Here is a 13,104-nt window from a genome sequence, read left to right on the forward strand (position 1 = left end):
TGCTCATTGGATTTCTACACTCTTGATATCTTTCCAGAAAACTTTCTTTTTGCTAAAGTAACCGGAACCTAAACATATAGTTTTTGGCTTGCAACCAAAGAACCCCAATGTAAACAAGTGTCCATACATGAGTTATTACATTTAAACTTGCTAAAGGGATTTGTAATTTCATGCTACCTAAAAAGCATTAGCCTTAGAGTATGCAAGAGTGCTGGCATAAATACCCCAAACCTCTGTCAATTCAAACACCTCGAGTATCCATAATTATGAACAAAGAACTTAATTCAAGAATCATTATAGAATACTTACTCTGTGTCATGCATTGTGCTAAATTCTACAGCAGACACTGGAAATTTGGAGATAAAAATAAAATGGTCGCTTGTCTTCAAAGACCCTATAACCTAGTAAAGTAAGTAGACATGTCCACAATTAAACAGAACCAACATGATAAATGCTACAATAGGGATATGAACAAAGGACTGTGGAGGCCCAGACGAAGCAGAAATTTTCTTCTGCCAAGTAGTTCAAGAAGGAGTTAGGCCTGAAAATAAATTAGATTGCTCCAGCTGGAGAGAGAAAGGAAGGAATCTCAGGCAGAGGGAACACAGAGGGAGATTAAAAGATAGATCATGAAAAATCGCAGCCTGTTTGAAAATCAGCCTGTTTGGGAGATCGGTTAGGGCGCAGAATACAGGAGGTGTGAACGTGGGAGCAGGAGGTGGGTGTGAGCTTGTGCGTGTTGATGCAGGAGTGAGGATGAGTTTAGTTTTGATGTCATTGGCTGTGGAGAGCCTGGACACAGTTTTGGATTGAAAAAGAGTTGAGTAAATAATCAATTCTATGTTTTTTAAAAAGATTACTCATGGAAAATAGAGGCTAGAAAGAAAGACAAAATTACTACAGAATATACTGGAGTAGATGGTGATACCACTAAATTAGATAAAAAACACAGGATGATGTGCAAGTTTGGTGGAAGGGGGTAATAATACTGTTTAGGACAGGAAAATATTACTAGCCACAGCAAACTTCTGAGCTACCTGGAAATGCAAGTAGAGGAAAAGAGTGAGTTAGGGTGACCGATTCTCCTGGTGGCATCTAGGAGACAGCGAGCCCTGAGACAGCTCCAGACCCTCTCGCCCATCTCTAGAGTGGTGCATGGTCTGCGGCGGCAGGACCAAATTTCCGCCGCCACTCCTAGGACGGTGCCTAAGAGTATGGCAGGCATAGAGTCAACGTTTGTCGAATGAATAAGTTACCCTGGTCTTGGATCCTTCCCTTTTTCCTTCTCTTAGCTAGCTGCAGATAATCCTAATTCATGTAGGCCACAGCAGCCAGACTCTATTTTTTTTTTTTTTATGTTGGTAATATCCCAGTTTCTCGATTTTAAATTTTAGCAGAGGTAAATCTGAGCAGTTGAGAATTATGTAATATCTGCATGTTGCTTCCATTATGGTTATTAACTGATACTCATTAACACAACAACTGATGCAGAATAGGCGTGGACAGTCCTTTGGGCCCGACTGGGCTCCTGGTTCATCTGTGTGAAAAAATTTGTTTATCTTGGTAAAAAACATGGAGGACACATTCTGCCTACAGACTGAATGGCAGATTCTGGGAGCCAGAGTAAAACACTGTTTTTGCTGTTTTGTTGCTGGCCACTTGGTCTTTGTTTCTTTATTCATAAATAGATTTTTTTTTCCATGAAAAATGAACAAATAGATACATATGTTCCTGCTACTCAAGCTTACCACTGTGAAAATTAAACCATCAAAAGAGTACAATACCAGGAACATGTTTTTTGTTTTCAGCAACAGATTTCATCATCCAACAGATGCTAGATGATGACATTCTTTGAATGATATAATTTCCAGAAGGTTTTATCATTAGCGACTAAAAAGTTACACCATCTGTACTGTTGATGATATATGGATAAATATATATAATAAGGGTATTTTTTTTTTTTTTAGGCAAGGCAATCCTTGGTTGACCTCACAGATTGCAAGGACCTTGTCAGTTTACAATCCCTTATTTTTTATTTTTTTTTTACGCCTACAGCACCTGTCTTCCTAGGTGATCTTCCATCCAAGTACTAACCAGGCCTGAACCTGCTTAGCTTCCGAGATCAGATGGGATTGGGCTTGTTTAGGGTAGCATGGCCATAGACTAATAAGGATATTTTAAACTTTAAAGTTTTGCAGGGATTATTTTGGAGTAAATGACAGGTAAACCTTGACCTTTGTAGATGAAAGCATCAAAAGTCTATTCCCGGATGACTGAATCCTGAACAGCCACATTCACCTTAAATTCACTTATCAGTTGACTCAGGTATAGTCAATGAACACACACATGGGCAAGGCCCTCTGCTGGACCCTGGGGATTAGGTTTGAGTAAGATAGATGAAGTTCCTGTTTGTCTATCTAGCAGGAGGGGCAGAGATTAAACAACCAATTATATAGTGAATTATTTCATTACAACTGTGGTCACTGCTACAAAGATTAAGTACAGAGCCCTCCGAGAGCAGTGGCCTCACTGAAATCATCCCTGTGACACACTCACATTCTGGCAGCTGGGGGTGGAGGAATCCTTCCCTAAGCAAATGATGTTGGAGTCTCAACCTGAGAGATTAATCGTCTAGTATGGTGAGGGAAGAGCCTCAAGCGTGAAGGAACCTGGCAAAATGACGGAAAGTCATAGGAGCACAGACTCTGTGAGGTGCTTCGGCGTGTGGCTAAAGGCTCTGGCCTCAAGTTTAAAAGACCCCAGCATTTAACTCTTGATCTTATCCCCACGTGAGACTGTATATACAGGCTTAGTATAAATGAATGTTTAAAGCATTGGTTGATTAAATAAACATTTAAAAACATACCACAGTTTTAATTCTCTGTTTTATCTTTTTTTTTTTTTTGGTTGAAAATTCTACATGGCTCAGGCCCCTTTCATTGAACAAGGCTCTGCTGGCGAGAGACGGGAGTCAGGTCGCAAAGGGTCCTGTTGGCTGTGTGAAGGGTAAGAGGCTAATTTCCCCAGGTCGCACTCCTTGGAAATGGTTAAGCTGGCATTTTAATACATGCCTAACCCCAAAACTCAGATTCTCTCTACTGCCTCATAGCCTCCCCTCCACTGCACTGTAGAATTTTGAGAAGTGTGGCCAATACTGGGAAGAAGAGCCAAATTGTCTCTCCCTCAGAATCATATGTTGAAATTCTAACCCTCGGTACTTCAGAATGTGACCATTTGGAGACAAGGTCTTTACAGAGATAATGAAGCAGAAAGAGGTCATGAGGGTGGGCCTTAATCAAATGTGACTGGTGTCCTTATAAGGAGAGGAACTTTGAATGCAGACATGTACACGTGAAAACACACGGAGAAGAAGGCCATCTACAAGTATAGGAGAGAGGCCTCAGAAGATCTTGAATTTTCAGAAAATAAATTTCTGTTGGTTAAGCCACCCAGTAGTACTTTGTTATTGCAGTCACAGCAAATGAATACAGGGAGTTTGTTACCATGTTGGTGCTTTTTTGCTGTTACTTTGTAGTTGATATTGCTCTTTTCACAGATACCCAAGGTCCTGGCAGATTTCCCAATACAATATTCCGTTGGCGACAGACAGTCCTTTGTACACCTGGACTTCTCTCCATCATTAAAATCATCATCTAGTAAATCCTCGAAGCCTTGCCTTCCTATTGTATGATGATATATAGTGAAGAATTACACCGTGAAAGCTAAATTCTGCCAATAATCAATGTTAGACATCCAAATTGAGATAAAGCTTTAACTCATTCAAAGATGTTAAGAATATGAAGACATAATTAAAGCTCTTAAGATTGGATGTAAGTCTTAAGAATTTCAGGTACCAGGGGACAATTCAGAAGAGAGATTTCTGATTAAGGGACGTTTACAGCATCTTTCAAATCATCCTCTGAAGTTCACATATAAAGCTAACCCCACTGAAAGGACTATTTTGGCAGATGGAGGGATTGAGAAACTCTGTGTAAATATACTCATTTACAATCTCCTGGCTTATTTGGCTCCACTAATTGAATCAATATTTCTTGTGCATTTTTCCCATTTTGAAAAAACACACAAAAATACAGTACTAACCTAACGCCTTTAGGCATTTGTATTTTGTCTTCTAAACACTTTTTAGTGTTATAATTCCCTCAGCCACTTTGCAATTCTTTATTAAGTTTTAATGTGGTTTAAACTCTCCATCTGTAGACAATATTATATTTCCTCCTCTTTGCCAGCAGGTCTAATATTTCCCAGTAGTCTGTTTTAGAGCTCCTTCTGGTGGTTTAAAGCTATTATGACACATCCATCTGTAGCATCTGCATCAATCCCATCTCACAGTGATTGCTAAGACCTGATCATCAAAACAAAATAATGGAAGATATGTTTGTAATAGAATGCAACGGAATGATGTTAGGCTTTACAAATTAAGAATAATTACTCAACTTGTGACTGTCAGAAAAAGGACGGGAGAGTTTTAGGAGGCAGGTTACAACTATTCTAGCAAATGACCATTTTCCTCCTATAACCATAAAAAATATTCTAAGGAATGCATTTTGTATTCCTATTGTTTGCTGAATTTGGCTAAATTTTTGGTATAATTTGAAAGTGGAAGAAGGGCTTTGGTTTTGTGCTATGTTTTTGCTCATATTAATGTCATTTTTGATAACAAGTGTATTAGAGTGGGGCAATAGAACTAATTATTAGCTCCTTTCAAGACTTTTTATTACTTGGTAATGAAACATTAGTACTGAGCTCAGTGACTTGTATTCACAGTTGCTCATACACCTTATGATCTAAGTCTCTGTGTCTTTCTTTTTATTTATTTATTTGTCTTTTATTGTGATGAAAACACATACTATAAAATTTACCATCTTAATCATTTTTAAGTGTGCAGTTTCTGCCCTTCTCTTTGTCATCACATACAAATTATAAAGTAAAACAAGTATTGCTATTGAAGTTAAATAAAACACATAAGGATTACAATGATAAATCGGCCTGCATCATGACATGACCAGAAAACCATGTGAAATATTTTTTTAAAAAAGTAAAAAATAAACTTAGATATATATCAGAATGAATATTTTTCTTTTCAAAATCCCGACATTGGAAAGTTAAACATTAATTAGAAAGATCTTATCTAAAATTGTGGTTTTTACATCAGAGAATATTGAATGTTAGTTATATTCTCACTGTTGCAGAATAATTCATATTCAGAAGTAGGTTTGATCTTTAAAAAGTGATAGAGGGAATATGGTTAATAATATAGGCTAATCAAGCTGAGTCCTACATAGGTCAAAATAAAACTTAACCATTAATGAGCTGTTTCTTTCTTGGTAACTTGTACATGGATTTTTCTGGGCAATTCCAAAAGAGGAAATTTCAAAATATCTTGGGAAATAGCAACATTTTTGGGATCTGCAGAAAAATGGGCATAAGCTATTTAAAGGTTACAAAGCATTTCAATTTATATTTTCTCATCTGACCATAACACACCAGAAAAGTAGATGAAAGAGATTTTGATATTATTATTATTGTCCCCAACATGCAGATGAGAAAATAGAGACTTGTGAAAGTAAATTGTCCCTTCAAGATACTGTAGCTATTTAACGTGGGAGTGATAAATCTGGATGTAGAACAACAAATCCTATGGCCTTTAAGCTCTGCCACAACTCTTTAGTGACTGACTGTTCAGGGGACATTTTTTTTTTTGAGCTATAACATATTATTTTTGTCTTATAAAAAAATCAAATACCTCTTATCATAAACCTATAAATCTTATAACATTCAAAAACAAGCTGATGAATGAGAAGACTGGAAGAGTATTTCTCCAAAATTGTTAACAGTTAATTGGTAATATTTTATTTCCTTCTTTAAACAATGAACATATATATATTAATAATCAGAAAAAGGTGTTATTTATAAAATTGATTTTAAAATAACTAATTGCTGAGTCCTCAATTTTTAGTTTCCTTTTTATTAAGATTTCATTTATTTTTTTACAGCAATTTAAAGTTCACAGCAAAATTGAGGGGAAGGTACAGAGATTTCTCATATAACCTCTGACCCCACCATATACAGCTTCCCGCATAATCAACATCTCACACCACAGTGGTACATTTGTTAACAATTGATGATCCTACATTGACACATCATAAGTATCCAAAGACCATAGTTCACATTACAGTTCACTCGGTGCTGTATATTCTATGGGTTTGGACAAATGTATAATGACATGCATCCATCATTAGGATATTGTGCAGAGTATTTTTACTGACCCCCATATTCTCTGTGCTCTGCCTAGTCTTCTCTCCCATCCCTCCCACCTCTAGAAACCATTCATCCTTTTTATTGTCTCCGTAGTTTTACCTTTTCCAGGATGTCAGATAATTGGAGTCATACAGTTTTTTCAGACTGGCTTCTTTTACTTATCAATATACATTTAAGTTTCCGCTAAGAAGAAGTCTTTTAGTGGCTTCATAGCTCATCTCTTTTTAGTGTTGAATAATATTCCATTGTGTGGATGTACCACAGTTTATTTATCCATTCACTTACTGAAGGACATCTTAGTTGCTTCTAAGTTTTGGCAACTATGAATAAAGCTGCTATAAACATCTGTGTGTGTTTTTTGTTTGGACCTGAGTTTTCGATTCTTTTGGGTAAATACCAAGAAGCACAATTGCTGGATCACATGCTAAGAGTATGTTTAGTTTTGTAAGAAACAGCCAAACTGTCTACTAAATTGGTTATACCATCTTATATTCCCACCAGCAATGTATGAGAATTCCGTTGCTCCACATCCTCATTAGCATCAGTGTTAAGGAGTTTGGCCATTCTCATAGGTATGTAGTAGTCTTTCATTGTTGTCTCAATTTTCATTCCCCTGAATCTGTAGTTTCTTTAAAGACATTTTTAGAATATTAGAATTGAGGAGCTGCCAAGGAAAATTTTGAGAGCTTGTTTGGAGGTTCTAGCAGGGAAGCGAAGCTACTCCTATATACTTGACCGAAGAACGGTCTTCTCCTCTATCGTGGAAGGTCGTTCTCTTCTACCGAGCGTGCAGTTTCGGTAAGGACACACATGGAGTGGTCAGGGAGGAAGGGGACATCCGCCTAGCCAGCCAGATCAGCTGAATCAACCCTGGCCATCAATGGGGTGATAGATGTCGCAGCCAGATCACCCTCACATCCAACAAAGTAATTTTTTGAATCATAGATAAGCTCTTGAAAGTGTATACAGAAAAAAAAAAATTTTTAAACTTCTTACTGAATCAAAGCATATATGGCAGAGTTGGACTTTTTCAGTAATCTTTCATCATTTTTAAAAACCTGTTTAAAATTATAATGAAAATTGTGAACTCACTTACCAGGAAATGTATGTGATCTCAACAATTTGAATATAGTTTCAAAGAACTTGTGGGCTATCTAACACCATCCATAGGCTTTACATTACATGTTTCTATCTTTTTCCTCCGAAGAACCTTATTCAATCTATGTACTAATTTTTCTCCTTTCCCCTCCCTATCTCCCTTCCCTCCATCTCTTTTTAGAAAGGATTTAAGGCCATTTACAGACATGCACTAGATCAAATGCAAAGATAACTAAGTGAGTTGAAATAATGTCTGCTTTAAGGGTCTAGAAGTGGATCACCTATTGGATTCTGAGATGACACAGAGAAGGAAATGCGGTGTATTAGCCCAGTCAGTGATCACAAGAGCTAATCAGTGCTTAGGAGAGGCACATTTATATTTGGCACTAAGTCTGGGGCTTCTCATAGGAAGGCAGGAGGCATGTCTTTAAAAATATCCATACAGTAAATACAATAAGTTACTCAAGGCTGCTTCTTATAAAGAAGATCTCAATGGAGATTCGTACTGCAATGCTTAATCAGTTCAATAAAAGTAACATTCTGGTTGGGGAGCCCAAACAATATAGCGCATGTACCCAATACTAGGATGCTCTGACTTTAGTCCAAGAATATGTATAAAGGAAGGATCAGATTGTCTGTTCTTGGCTATCTTCCACAAAGATAGCTTTTCTCGATGACTTTTGATAAATATTTTTATCAAAAAAAAAAAGTTCTACCAGAATAATGCATGTATACAGTAAAGTATCAAATAGTAGATAATAGCTTTGACACAAGCGACAGACTTCCTCTAATCCTCCCACCCTCTAGACTCATTCCTCAGAGGCAATTATCACACTGCTTAGTTCTAGTAGTTCCTTTCATAATATTAAATAAAATGCTATTTATTGATTTATAAATTTTAGATAATCTGCAAATTTCAATTTTAGATTTAGCTGAACTATACTACTCATCTCTGATTGATAACTGTTTTCAGTTTTTCTAAAAACTTATACTAATAAAACTTGATTTCATATTCCATTAGTATGTAATTGCCCTCTATATAAGATAAAGATTTTAACACCTCTAAATTTCCTCTCCTTTTGTAGTCCTTCTTTTGTAAATTATACTTTTATTTTCATATTGTAAATATTGCTAAAGGTTGCTACCATTGTATTATATTCAGTACCCTTGCTTTTTTAATATGCTGACTTACTTAAAATCAAATAGTTATGTTATCATGGTTATAAAATTACTATTTACTTTTAGATCAAGTTGTATGCTAGGATCATATTTTCTTCCTAGTGGGTCACAATCCATGAGTCACTTGAAGGAAAATGTTCTTAACATCAGAGTCAACTGGATTTCATTTTTCTAAGCCTTTAAAATCATACTACATTTTGCATATTACATAAAACATACTGAATTTACTAAAATGGACCATAATTTTCTTTTACAGTTTTTGATTTTGCCTATAGTTTCTAGTAGACTTTTATTTCTTGTTCAGAAATAGAATTGAATACTCACACTTTTACATCCCTGTGGTTGTGCAGTCTGTTGTTTGGGGTCTTTATGCTTGGAGTCCCCTTTCTCAGGGGGCAGTCTACGCCATGCTCTTTGTCCTCAGCTCCCATCGGCCTATGTGTTCTCTGGAGCTGCTGAATTGTGTCACCTCTGGGTTTGTCTTCACTGCTCAACCTCTCAATGGGTAACCAAACCCGGTCCTTCTCTTTCTTGTATTTTCTTCAATCTTCAAGTAACTTCTTCAGAAAAGGTATGAAGGGATTAAATTCTCTAAGTCCTTGCATATCTCAATATGTCTTTATCGTTCCCTCTTCACCCCCACATGATTGGTAATTTGTCTAGGTACAGAATTTTAGGTTAAAACTTAGTTTACATCAAAACATTGAAGGCCTTGCTCTATTTTCTTCTCACTTCCAGTGTTCTAGATGAGAAGTCTGGCGGCAGTTTGAGTCTTGAGTTTTTGTAGGTAATCTGTTTACTCTCTGGGCAGCTTTTAGGACTTTCTCTTTATTCTCAACGATCTAAATTTTATAGCAGTGTGTACAGGCAGTTTCCTTACTCATTCCATGGTCCCGTTCAATCGGTAGATCCCATCGTTCTTCCAGACTTATTATTCAGATGTTGAGCCTAAGAAAATAATTTTCTCATATGTCCTCTCCTATTGTCTAGTCTTCTTTGTTCTATTTCCTGGAATATTTACTCAGCTTTTTTCCTTAAACTTCTATTCGGATTGATCCTTTGTGCCTCTTTTTCTCTCATTCTATATTTTTGAGAGGATTTCTTTACTCATCTATTATATTTTAAAGCTCTGCTTTTGCTACTAATATTCAAGATTTTCTTTCCCAAGAGCTCTTTCTTTGCTTTTTGATTATTCTCTTTTATGGCACACTGTTCTGTTTTCAGGGGGTCATAATGTCTCAGTTTTTCCTGAGCATACTAAAAATACACTTAAAATACATTTTAAAAATCTTCATTTTCTGAATTTTTCATTTTCTCTTTCTTCAAATTTGGCTTTTCTGCTGCTGGGTTTTCTCTTATTCCTAGTGATTTATGATTGACATTCTTATTTAAGAGAAGGCTTAGGGATCCCCAAATGCTAAAATGAGATCAGGTATTTAGGCAGCCAAAACCCACACTAGAAACTTCAAAACTCTCTAGAGAGCATTCACGTCTTTAGTAAATAGTCCTCTGGGTTTTTCCCTTGAGTTAAATGCTAAATTTCCTGACTACTTTGAGTGGTTAGGCAGGGGCCCTGAAGGGTACATCCTTTGTGTGCCCAGACTTTTAATAAATTCCCTGTTTTTCGGCCCCACTTGTAACTTCTGCCCTCTGTCAGATCTTCTGACTCTGAGCCCAAGAATCGCCCATGTTCCCCAAGGCAGATCAATTCCCATCTCCCTTGCTGCACCCGTGGAGCATATGTCTGATGGTTGCTCCCTCTACTGTTTCCACTGACAATACCTTCCACCTACTTTACATGGTCCACCAATTTGTTGAAATCTCTCATGTGTTGTTGGGCCTTCTCATGCTTATTGATAGTACAGAATTTTTTTTCTTTTTTTACATTTCTTTAATTTCATTTCATTAGATTCCAGGAGGACTAGAGGGATATGTACCAGATGACTAGAGGGATAGGTTTTGGTTTTGTTTTGTTTTTGGTAAGTGCTCAATGGCAGTCAGTTTCAGATTATGTTCTGTTATGGACTCAATTGTGTCCCCCACAAAATTCATGGGTTGAAACCTTAGTCCACAATGTGAGTATATTTGAAAATAAGGCCTTTAAAGAAGTAATTATGGTTAAATAAGGTCATAAGAGTGAGACCCTAATCCAACAGGACTGGTGTCCCTGTGAGAGGAAAAGATACCATAATATACATGTACAGAGAAAAGACCATGTGAGGAAATGATGAGATTGGCTCTCGTAAAGCCAAGGAGAGAGGCCTCAGGAAAAATGAAACCTGACACCTTGATCTTGGACTTCCTGCCTCCAGAACTGTGAGTGATAGATTTCTACTTTAGCCACCTAGTTTATGGTATTTTGTTATGGCAACCTGAGCTGACTAACACATGCTACAAGAAAAGCTCTCACAGTACAGATAATCTATATTACTAAGTAAGTACTGGGCTTTCCATTTCAGATGACATATTCCCATGAAAGTGAGGAGTCTAAGAAGGATGCTTTATGAAAGAGAAGGCCAGTATATTTCTACATGGAGGTAGACTGAGGGAATTATCTAGGCTGGCTCCAGACATTTTTGCTCCAAAATATTGAAGCAAAAAGTGACAGAAATGAAGGGAGATATAATATAAGAATAATAGTTGGAGATTTTAATATCCCATTTTCAACAATGGATAGAACAACTATACAGAAAACCTATAAAGAAATAGAAGATTTGAACAACATTATAAACCATTTATACTTAACAGACATCTGTAGAACACTCCAACCAAACTTCATAGGATATATAGTCTTATCAAAAGTACATGGAACATTAGATCTTATGCTAGGTCATCAGCAAATCTCAATAAATTTGAGAGAATAGAAATAATATAAAGTATATTCTATGAACAGAATGGAATGAAATAAAATTCAATAGCAGCAAAAATGTGGGAAATTCACAGATATGTGAAAATTAAACAACATGCTCTAATAACCAATAGATCAAAGACAAAATCAAAACAGAAATCTGAAAACACTTTGAGACGAATGAAAATAAAGACATAACCCAAAACTAGTTATTTGAAAAGATGAACAAAATTGACAGACTTTAGCTAGTTTGACTAAGAAAAAAAGAGGAAAGACTCAGATTTCTAAAATTAGAAATGAGAGAGGGGACCTTACTACTCACCTTACAGAGACAAAAAGAGTTATAAAGGAATACTCTAAACATTTATATGCCAACAAATGGAATAACTTAGATGAAATGGTAAATTTCTAGAAAGAAACAAACTACCAAAATGGAGTCAAGAAAAAACAGACAATCTGAATAGATCTATAACAGTGCAGAGATTAAATTAGTAATAATAATTTTAAAAACTACCCCCCTGCAAAAAAAGCTGCAGATGGTTTTAATGATGAATTCTACCAAAAATTTAAACAATTTTAATGCTAATCTTCATAAACTTTTCCGAAATATAAAAGTGGATAAAACACTTCCCAATTAATTTTATGAGTACAGGCAAAGGCATCAGAAGAAAATAATACTATAGACCACTATTATCTCTTATGAATATGGATGCAAAAATCACCAACAAAATACTAGCAAATCTAATTTAGCAATATATAAAAGAATTACACACCACGAACAAGTGAGATTTATCCCAGTAATATAGGGTTGTATTACATATGAAACCAATTAATGTAATATATCATATAAATAGAATGAAAAACCAAAATCACATTATCATCTCAATAGATGCAGAAAAAGAGTTTAACAAAATCTAGCACCCAATTTTAATTTTAAAAACCCAACAAACCGGAAATGGAAGGGAATTTCCTCAACCTAATAGCTAAAAGCATATGTAACAGTGAAAAGCTGAATAATTTCCCTCTACAATAGTGACTAACTCAATATTGTTCTGGAGATTCTAGCCAATGTACTTAGGTAAGAGAAAATAATAAAAGGTATCCAAATTGGAAAAGAAGAAGTAATACTATCTCTATTCACAAATGATATCTTATATATAGAAAATCTTAAGGAATTCTTAGAGTTAAAAAACTATTAGAACTAATAAAGTAATTCAGCAAGGTTGCAGATTATGAGATCAACATGTGAAAATCAGTTGTATTTCTATATACTTGCAATGAACAATAAAATGAAGTTAAGAAAAACAATTCCAATTAAAATAGCATCAAAGAATTAATGTACTTAGAAATAAATTTAACAAAAGAAGTATAAAACTTATACTCTGAAAACTACAAAACGTTGCTGAAAGAAATTAAAGAGGATCTAAATAATTGGAAAAACATTCTATGTTCATGGATTAGAAGACTGAATATTGTAAAGATGACAATACTCTTTAAATTGATCTACAGATTCAACGCAACTCCTATCAAAATCCCATCTGACTTCTTTGTGGAAAATGACAGGCAGATTCTAAAATTCATATTGAATCACAAGGGATCCACAATAGAAAAAACAATTCTGAGGAAGAAGAATAGAGTGGGAGAGCTCCCAATTTCAAAACTAATTACAAATCAATGGTAATCAAGACATTCTGGTACTG

At 35.6% G+C, this 13,104-nt stretch overlaps 1 pseudogene; it reads right to left on the reverse strand.

The window, feature by feature from the left end:
- Positions 1-2,046: 2,046 nt before the first annotated feature.
- On the reverse strand, positions 2,047-2,164 carry LOC112472672 (annotated as a pseudogene).
- Between the last annotated feature and the right edge of the window lie 10,940 nt (positions 2,165-13,104).

The sequence above is a fragment of the Pteropus alecto genome, unplaced genomic scaffold (assembly GCF_000325575.1).
Source record: "Pteropus alecto unplaced genomic scaffold, ASM32557v1 scaffold87, whole genome shotgun sequence".
Classification (NCBI taxonomy): Eukaryota; Metazoa; Chordata; class Mammalia; order Chiroptera; family Pteropodidae; genus Pteropus; species Pteropus alecto.